The following is a 10080-nucleotide window of genomic DNA, read 5'->3' as shown; positions in this document are numbered from 1 at the left end:
GATTTTAGTGAAGTGTGTAAAAAATTATAGATTCCTATCCTATGCCAATACAACCCGCTTTCTGCAAAAATGGGTGCTTGTAACAAATCCCTACACAGATGAAGCTTGCAAACATGGTACTGAACTTGCCTTTGGGCCATCTATGGTCACCTCAAGCTTTGTCCGTGTTTCTTTGCGGGAAGCTGCTCACCCCAGAGTTGTTTCATTTGGGGCTGTGAACCCCCAGGAGAGGGGGCATCTTCCGTGCATGCTGTGTGAGCAGGAGGTGGCATGAGCTAAAATACTAATTTTAAACCTTGGTATGATGGAAATACCAGCAAGTTCTATAAATAAGGGCGCATACGCGATGTTGCTTGGCGCGATGATGTTAAAAATTGTTTTGTAGGGAAGTCAGAATACAAGAATGTCATTCGCAATCTTGCACGCTGAACTTGCAAATGAAGCGGGCTTCCTCTTTCCAGCTTTCTTTATAAGTCAAAAAGTCTATCCTTCCTGCAAGAGTTTTACAACCGTATAAATCAAGTCTTCTCCAATGCACATGTGTGGCTGAGGGATTTAGGATTTGCCTTAAACAGATAATTTTATAGTTTGCGTTAGAAGTTTGTGTTTCCAGAGATGAATGCATCTCATAGGCGCAGCTGTGAGCCTTTAACAGAAGATGAGTTCGAGTTCATTACTGAACATTTACACCTGAAAATGATAACCAGATTAGATTATTTTGCATCCAGGTAGGAAGTCTGCGAACCAAATCATTGTTGGAAAATTTCAAACTGCTTGAATTGAGCGTGTAATCCACGATGAATAACCCATAGGATGAAACTTCTCAGGAAACAACTATGGCTTGCTTGTTAGCTGCTGAATTTGCTGCTCCCGATCTCGAGTAAGAGACACACGTGCTTTTTAACCAAAAGGTTCAGGAAACCCGAAGTTCATAGAGCAAACACATCTGGTGTCTCTGCTTGCGATGGATTTCACACTCCAAGCCCGGCTCTCTGACATTTGGCTCCAAAGAACATTCATTTCAAAAGCAAGGGTGAGAGCATGGCTGAGACAAATTGGTTATCAAATTAGACTGATTACAGATTTTTTTTTTTTCTTTTTTGTAACACCCATTCTGTGAAATTTCCTTTTCTCAGTCTTCAGAGAGTCTTATACTAAAGCTTCAGATCTAAGCCCTGCCAAACCTCTGAATTTTTTCAGGTTCTGGCCCATCTCAGTTTAAAGGGACTGTGGTTACCTCCTAAAGAGACCCTCACCTACCATGAGGCAGCAGAGAGCTGCTGGAAGCAACTGCACTTCTGAAACGGGGAGAAGAAAAAGGCTGTAAAGAAAGAAGGATAATCAGCCGAGTTGAAATTTCAGGGTTTATGTCCTTTGGCTTGCTGAACAAAGTTTTATCGTAGGAGAAAGAGAGAGAAAGGACTTCTGGGCACTGCCTGGAATGCTTTTTAACTGGTGTGGATCAAACAGGAGGGTTTCTTTAAGTAGATGAGAGTGTGCATGTGTGCCTGCGCGCGTAATGCAGGGGAGGTCTCTGGAGACTGATATCACAGAAAGGAGGAGGAAATACAAGATCTTCATTATCAAGTTAATACAAACATTTAGTTGCTGTCTGATGGAAAAGAGAAAGCGTTGCCATCGCCCTGTAAAGGATCTTGTCACGTTCACCTACCTGCCCCTGCTAGCGTTCAGCTGGAGTTGCCCCATGCTCGTCCCTGCGAGCTGGGAAATCAGCCTCCCGAGTCCCCAGAAGGTCCCTGGGGGGGACATGCCTGGGCATGTGGATGCAGGAGAACTCAGTCAGGCCTTAGTTAACTGAAATCTGTGGCAATATGTCACATGTTGTACCAAGTCTGCACGAGGTCTATCGCGATGTCCTTGTGTTGCTCCAGAGAGAACGATTTTATGAAGTTCACTTTATAAAAGATTGACCCCGTTATCCCGAGGTATCGGCTGCCCCTGGGCTGAAGAACTGGGGCAGTGAAGACTCGCTCCTTGTTTCCAACATGTCTCTGATGCTGCATATAGTCGTTTTCTGAGAACAGAGGGAAGGATGGAGAAGAGAGAAGATGAGGGACTGAGTGTGGTTACGACAGCCCTGTGGCAATACCAAATCCTGGAACTGTTCCATCTGGGAGCTGTCATAGATGTAATACACACCCATAGGTACATTAATAGCACTGACCTTGTACTTTCAGTGCTTGTATTTGCTAATTATTATATGTGTATATGTATATTTTTTATTTTATCCATAGTCAAAAGAGTCTCTGCTAATGAGAGGTCAAAACTGCCATTAAAATTAAGAAAATCGAAGCCCCCGACTTTATTCTTGACTTTGTGTGTACTTGCCTGTAGCCATGCACCGTACTATATTCTTTGAAAAAGTTCCGTGCCATTGCTTGTTCACAGCCTCTGCAGGTTTTTGATGAAGCTGAGTTACGACTGCAGCTGCAAAATACCGTATGGTATTCATAATGTGGGGATGTGGTTCTCATAATGAATTCAATTAAACCATGTGTTAAAATGCATGGTGTGCAGCACCGTATCTCCCACCGGTTGCAGTGTTTCCAGCAGCTGTGTGCCGTTGACTCCATGCCCTTCGCCTTGGAGGGTCGCTTCGCCTTGTCTTTGGTTGTCTCCATCTGGTGCCTCCTGTTGGTTTGCTGCAGTTAAGGTGTTGCAGACTGGGAGGTAAAAGATGCTACCTGGTACCAGTGGAGAGGGAGGCTGAGCTCCAGGCCTATTTGGAGGATGGACATGACCTTGTGTGATAGAGAGGATGTTTACGTTCTCAGAAACGACCAGTGAAGGGAGGGACAGAGAGGATTTGAGGGCAGACAGAAGATTTGGTTGCAGTAAGAGTTAACTGATGGCAAGACATTCACAAGGGGAGACAATTTGTGAGCTGAGATTTTTATTTTTGCCTTTATATTCCTGACCTTTGCTATAGGGAATTGAACAGTGCAGTCATCGGTTCATCCCTCCGCGTGCAAGAATGTGTTTTTCAAAATCTACCCTTAGCTTCTAGGACCTCTGGGGAGTCCTCACAGCAGTGTTTGAAACAAATCCCTCATGCATAAAGTAATCAGGTTTTTCCACTCACCTTTTAGAAAATGCCTGTCAGTTCCCTGCTGAGCCGGGATGCTCTGCCGAGGGGCTGTGCTCCAGGAGGGAGTGTGAGCACAATGATAACACAACTGTGCTATGATCACCTTCCCCTCTGTTATGATATACGAAGGCACTTGTTCACCCAGTAAAGAGGGACTACCAGGCTGCGGGGGGGTGGGGGAGAAGAAATAAAATTGAGTCTTACTGCTGTAGAGAAATCAGGACAGAGACTTTGCTTTGGTGGATAAGAAACTCGCCAACTAAAAAATGGTCCTTGGGATACACGTGCACTGCGTCTGCAAAATGGGGAATGTGTGGCATGTGTATTTATTTTTAAGAAAGTAATAAAGTACCTTGAAAGAAATGTTTTAAAATGTTCCAACAATCCGCCAGCTGTTTGCAATTTTGCTCAACTGCTAGAAGTAAAGTGCTGGTTGCATAGATGCTGCTGTAAGGAATTAGCTCCTTCAAATGTCCTTCTGAGTTTTGATGTTGGCTTATTCAACAGCCATCTTCAGCCGAGAAGTCTTTAACTTGAAAGATCATTTCCCTCTCTGTTACTAAACACTTGAATAACCTTTCATAGCATAAGCAGACTCCTCTCCCATGGATGAGCTCAAGCACTATCTGCTGTGCTCAGATTTTCCTGGAATTTCGGCTCTAACCTAGAGTTTCTGGGTGATTTGTTGCAGGTCACTTGATATCTGTCTTGGAAATGTTTTGGTGAGATTCAGTTGGATGAAAGATTGCTATTTTCAAAGAGTTAACTTCAGATGACCCAGTGGAAGCGCTCAGACTCGTTGTTTTGTTATTTTGCCTCCAGCAGTTTGTTTTATTGCAAGCCCTCAAAAAAATTCTCATCCCTAGGAAACATTTCCATTGGGTTAGACAGCAACTGAGCCTCATCCCAGCTGTACAAAACAAGGCTGTGCTTGCTCGCACAGGTGGATGTGGCTGACCTGGCCCTGGGACCCCCCTGCCCTGTGCCAGCAGCCCCCGGCATGGTGGTGCCCGTCCTTTGTGGGGAGCCCGTTGGAGACTGGGTGCCTGCTGAGGGTGAAGGCAGTGGGGTTTAGCTGGGGGTGAGCTCCTCCGTTGCACTCAGACAGGTACTGCGGGAGCTGGGCAGGGCTGGGGTGACCCTGCTCCGGCAGTTTTTCCAGTCAATGATGTAATGATGCCGCGGTTGCATAAGATGTGGTCTCCAGCACTCTGTTATGAAACAAGAGCAGAGCTTTTCTTCCAAAAGTTTTTAAGGTGGCTGGACTTGCCAAACACTCCCTGTTACAAACCAAAGTCTTTTGGGGAAGACTGTGCTGCAGGCAGCAATGCTGTTCATGGAGACCTTTCTCTTTGTTGGGTTGCTTCACCAGCCCGCTGACCTGAGGAGTTTTGCTGATGTGATGGTGTTTTAGCAGTGTTCATCCTGTTAAAAACCTTGGCTGTCTTGAAGAGTACTGCTGTGAGCTCGGGCTGCTGTTCTTAGGAGGATATCGAAACACTTGTTCTTTGAGGATGTTTGTGGGTGTGGTGGCTTAGGAAGGCTCCGCAGAGGTGGCCGTTGCTGAAGAGGAATTCCAGGACAGTCGCTCGGGGCAGGCTCACACGGGTGCACCAGCAGCAGTGGAGAACCAAAGCTGGATGAGAAGCAAGGCAGCAGCATGTCCTCCCCAGCATGACGCACGCACAAGGCCCTGTGGAGGACCTTCCTACCTGCCACACAGTTGGAAAGCACGGTGCTTGCAGATCATTTGCTTGCCGAGAAGCAAGTGGGGTGTAGGAATGAATATTCACATGACCCAGATTTTGATAGAAGTGTTTTGATAGAAACACCCAGGCAAACTGGAAAAAAAAAAAAAGGTCTGTGATGAATGTTATGTTTGCTTGGGACCTTTTAACTGCTGCAATGGAAACTGCAGCTAACCAACGCTCCGTCAAACCCTGTGGTGCCATGGGTGAGGGCTGCTGTGGCTCTGGGTCTTGTACCGGTCCCACCACTGGCCCCGGGGGGACCCTGGGCAAACTGCTCTTGGTTTTTGACATGTCAGGTCTCTGCCACAACCCCGCTTCTGCACGCACACTTCAGTGTTTCTACCCTAAATCTTTTCATGTGAATAAGCAAGACGAAAACAGTTGAACATGAGCGTTTCTCAATTCAACAAATGCATTTCTTTCCCCTGCTCTGAATCATAGAGGAAAAAAATTGTCAGAGCTTCAAGCTACGAAGGATGTAAAGATGGTATTATACCTTGTAAAACAAGTGGTGCAAACTGGAGCCATGTATAATGCTGAGTGGGCAACTCTGCAGCTAAAGTGCAATAGATTATCTCGAGCTGGAGCGTTGAGGACCATCAGTCATGTGGTTTCCAAGAAACTGAAGATTTAGACTGAGAAATGATTTGCAGAGAAAAACTCTGTGACTACATCAGGAAAAAAAAAAGCGCATTTAAACTGAAACGGCCTGGGCAACACGCTTCTGAAATATACTTTTAAAAATTTTCCTAGGTAAGCAAATCTGTGTGGTTTATCTAAATTCCTGTCCTGCCCCCAAAGTTAATTTCTTTGGGGGATAATGAATGAGAAACGAGTTAAACCCAGGGTGTGAGTGGCTGTCTCACAGGATTCCCAGGGGTCCAGGGCCGTTTAGCTAGCTACCATCTCTGCTTTCTCCTTGCCGAGGCAGGCTGTTGGGTACAGCCGAGCAGAAGAAAGGCTTTTTACCTAACAATTTGTGTGACAAGAGGTGGCACAAAGAAGAAAGCGGCAGAAGAAAGGAGTTTCCTTTGTTGCTTGTTTATTCTTGAAACCCGCTCTGTGCACCTGACACGTTTGCTGGCTTCGTTCGGGATCTAATGCAAGAAATTGGCACCGTCTTACCGCTGCGGTTAATTTTAAATGCAACAAGATCACGCTACGGTACTTGACACATCTCTAAGAGCAACATCATGACACTGTTGACACTGCATGTTCACTAATGGCATCCGCTGCCAAACTCAAATGTAAAATGAGTGGGAGAACAACAGCAGCATTTAAAAAACTTCATTCAGGGGAGCATTTAAAATTTTATCAGGTCTAACTGGCATGGGTAGATCTGCAAACATGGAGAATATCCAGCTTCCGTTGCTTACTCACAAGCTTCAATGTGCAAGCCAAGTGCAGCTCCATCCCCTGAGGTGGGGAAACCCGGAGGTACGGCATCGAGCACACATGCAAACAGGGAAACATCTGTCCTCACCGTGCCGTGGTGCCTCGCTGGACGAATTCAAGGACCTAGCTCCTGTTGTTTTTTTTTTTTTCTTCTAAGCTAAAGCTTAGTTATTGGGTCATTAATGATCTTGAAACAATTGTATAGATATTTTAGAATATATCGCTTTAGTTTTTCAGTCAATAAAATAAAATATAATAACCTAAAATGGAAATCAAAGTTCTATAAAGAAATAGGGCCCAGTTAATCATTACCTAATGATCTGTTTGTGAGGACGTGAGCAAAGAGCGACTCTTCTCTGTGCTATTGCTGGGAACATTTCTAAGCATGGATGCAGTTATATTGGTTTAAAACCTCTCCACAATTACAGCCATAGTGTAAACGCTTTATACAAATATAACTTCATTCACACTTTTGCTAACACCAGCTACTTCCTGAAAAAGCAATCCTATTTAAATATTTATACAAAAAATTGGTAGGTTTTAAAACACATAGTTCTGACACTGTAAGTCACTCATTTAAAGCAGCAGGACTAGGTATGACCAGGGCTCCTATTTTTGGAGATGGTGAGAAAAGAATCATAGGGGGAGCAGAGACATTTCTTCGAAATCATTTACAGAAAAAAGTTGTATAATACAAATCACTGGCAATAGTCATCTAGAAGTATATAGATGGCCACAAAACTTATTTCTTCACTTGTATTTCCAACCACACACCAGTTCTTCTAAATATCTTCCTTTTTCTTTCTTTTCTTTTTTATTGTTGACAGCTGGAAATATTCCACATCCTTCATTCTTCAGTTCCTCTGAGATCATGCCAGAAACACAAATGCATTAGAGAGGCTTTTTTCTTTTTTTTTTTTTTTTGTACTGATGTTTCAAATCCTCCTTCCTCCCAGTGTGAAACAGTGGTAGAACTAACCAACGTGTTTTGAGTCCCAATGGGTTTCAAATATGTCAATGGCATTTGAAATTTAAACATTCTGAATGTTGAAATTCTTAGTCGGAGGAAGGTTATTTTTTTAAAATATTTTTAAATGGTTCTACTCACAGAAATAGGCTTTGCAGGACTTTAAGGACTCATTTTTGGCCAAAGGATAACAAAGGAGAAAGAAAATCTTTCATTCTCTTTGTACAACCTGCAGTGGAAATCCTGAATGGGGCTTTGCTGCACAACCTCAATTCAGTGACGATGATAAGAAGTTCCTCCCGTTGTTAAGTACGGCTAATAAAGTTGAAAAACACCTTTTGAAAAATGATTAGGTAGATAATAAAGTATGTCAACTTGAAAATATGCATTCTTCATGTGATGACTGGAGATAGTTTATCACTTTATGAGTGACACATCCATTTATAAATATTTATTCTCTCCAGTGGTACTGATAAATCTTTTGAGCCTATAAGCCCATTGATACATATACAGTAATATCATTTGTCTTTCCAATGCATTTTATTTATTATTGACTAATTGCCTGCCAGATTGTAAATATGATAGGGGTGGCATTGTGCTTTGATTAACTGTATGTTAAAGTACCCAGAGGAATTCAGATCTAGCTCTGAGCAAAGACATCCAAGGCAATAAATTGTATATTTTGAAATCAGCTATGCAGTATGGAGCTGCAGTGCTAGTTAAACAAGCTGAGCAGAGGCATTTTCCAGAGCAGTTTATTTTGATTAATGGGTTCCCAAAAGCCTCTTGCTGCTGTTTACAATGGATTTGCTATAATGTTTACAATAAACTGGGGTTAGTCAAGAGAGTTTTAATGTACTTCGGCAGGTTACTTGCACTTCACAATCCCGGGGCAAGAAGTGCAGTGCAAAGTCAACCCCGTCGATGTTTTGTCCTTCTCTTTTTGGCACGTGTGGTTTTTTTCTTCTCTCTCTCCCCCTTTGACTCCCCTCTTAGACGTTTTCTTAACCAAATGTTTAGAAGAGGCTTAACACATCTTGAACCATCTATGTGATGGCTGGAGATAATTTATCACATTAGAGCTGACACACCATTTATAAATATTTATTCTCCGCGGTGGCACTGATAAATGGGCTGAGCAATAGGGCCACTGGCGGAGGCTTGCGGCAACGCTCCCCTTGGCCTCGTCCTCCCCGGTCCGGCACTGGCACGCTCCTGGGCAGGCTGGGAATGCAATCAGGGAGGCAATATCTCTTGATTAACTCCATCAAAATACTTTGCATTAGAACACCCAAGACCTTGTTAACCAGCTGTTCTCAAGCATCCCGGGCAAACGTCAACATTTTCCACAGTGCAAAAGCTGTAGCAGCGGGAGGTTTTCGAGCTGGGCGGCTCTTGACACCCACCACAAACACGCGCACTTGCTCACGTCTTAGTTTTTGTATCTTGAAACCAGAGAGGCTAAATGTTATTGTCCTGCCCAAGTAAAAATCCCTCTGTGGAAGCTGCTTGCCTGAAATAGGGGGCGAGGTGGGCGATGTGTTATCAACGGCTGCGTTTTGCCCTGCCTCGCCTGCCAGCAGCTCGCTCAGCTTGCTCCCTCTTTTCTAAAAATTGAACTAGTTTGTCAGGCCATATTTATGCACCATGTAATTTGACAGAAATTCTATTGTAATTAGCACCCGCTAATCACTGTCAGTAACGTTAGTTAGCTAATTGTACCTTGGGCATTAAAAAACAAAGCAAACCCAAACCCAGTACATAATTTTGTCGAAATAGATGAAATAGCAAAATGTGTGCATTTTCCAGAGGGATGGGGCCAGGGAGATGGCGACGTATGCTGTTGTCTCCTTTTGAGTCCCGCAGAAACATCTCCCTTGGGGACTTTCTGGACCTTCTCCGAAGGTCTTGTCACCTGAACTTCTGGGGTATTTTGTGGATGGTGCTTTGTAAGCAGGCAGGAGGGGGGTGAAATCCGCAGGACTGATGCAAGAAATGCCGAGGATTAGAGAGCTCCAGAGGCAAGAAGGAAAGCAGGAGCCAGGGATAGATATTGTCCTGACAGATGGGCCAAGTCAAGGAAGGGTTTGGCATTTCCAGCTAGGAGAAATGATCTCATTCATATATATATATATTATTTTTTTTTTGTCTAAACACTTATTTCTTTACACTTAAAGAAAGAGGGAGTGCCATCATCCAGAGCTGTTGTAGCAGCCTTTCTTCCATGGATGCAGGATAATCTAGGTCTCTTTGATTTCCATTATGCTTTCCAGTGGATCTGAGATGTAATTAATTAATTGATTTTTGCTGCCAGTTCCCTAATTAACACTAAATAAAAATTCATGCCAGGGTTAATAGCTTTAAAGGTTGGAGGCAGGGGCTTCTGCTGTTCGGGTCCGTTGTCGTTTCAGCAGTGCATTTGGGTTATATTCCCTGTCATGCTTTTAATTCCTAATCAATTGAAAGTTAATTTTGTTCTTAACCGAAAGGGAGCCAGAGACAGGCTACTGTTAGGCAACTGGTTTTGTTTTATGGCCTTTACGGGGCTGTGTTCACAGCACAGTTATACCACCACTGGGCAAACTGTGATAACATGGCAGGGACGTAAGCCTGGTGTAACACAATCCCCCAAACCAGTGAGATTTATACTGCGGGTAGGCCTAAACACTGTGCACCTGATACTTACTGTAAATGCTGTGCTCTTTGCTCTTTATTGTACGGGACAGCTACCATGTGGATCCATTATCATAGAATCACAGAATCGTTTAGGTTAGAGAAGACCTTTAAGATCATCAAGTCCAACCGTTAACCTAACCCTGCCATCCCACCACTAAACCATGTCCCTAAGCACCTCATCT

The sequence above is a fragment of the Egretta garzetta genome, unplaced genomic scaffold, assembly GCF_000687185.1.
Source record: "Egretta garzetta isolate BGI_Z169 unplaced genomic scaffold, ASM68718v1 scaffold25, whole genome shotgun sequence".
Classification (NCBI taxonomy): Eukaryota; Metazoa; Chordata; class Aves; order Pelecaniformes; family Ardeidae; genus Egretta; species Egretta garzetta.
Note: the sequence above shows the minus strand (reverse complement) of the source record.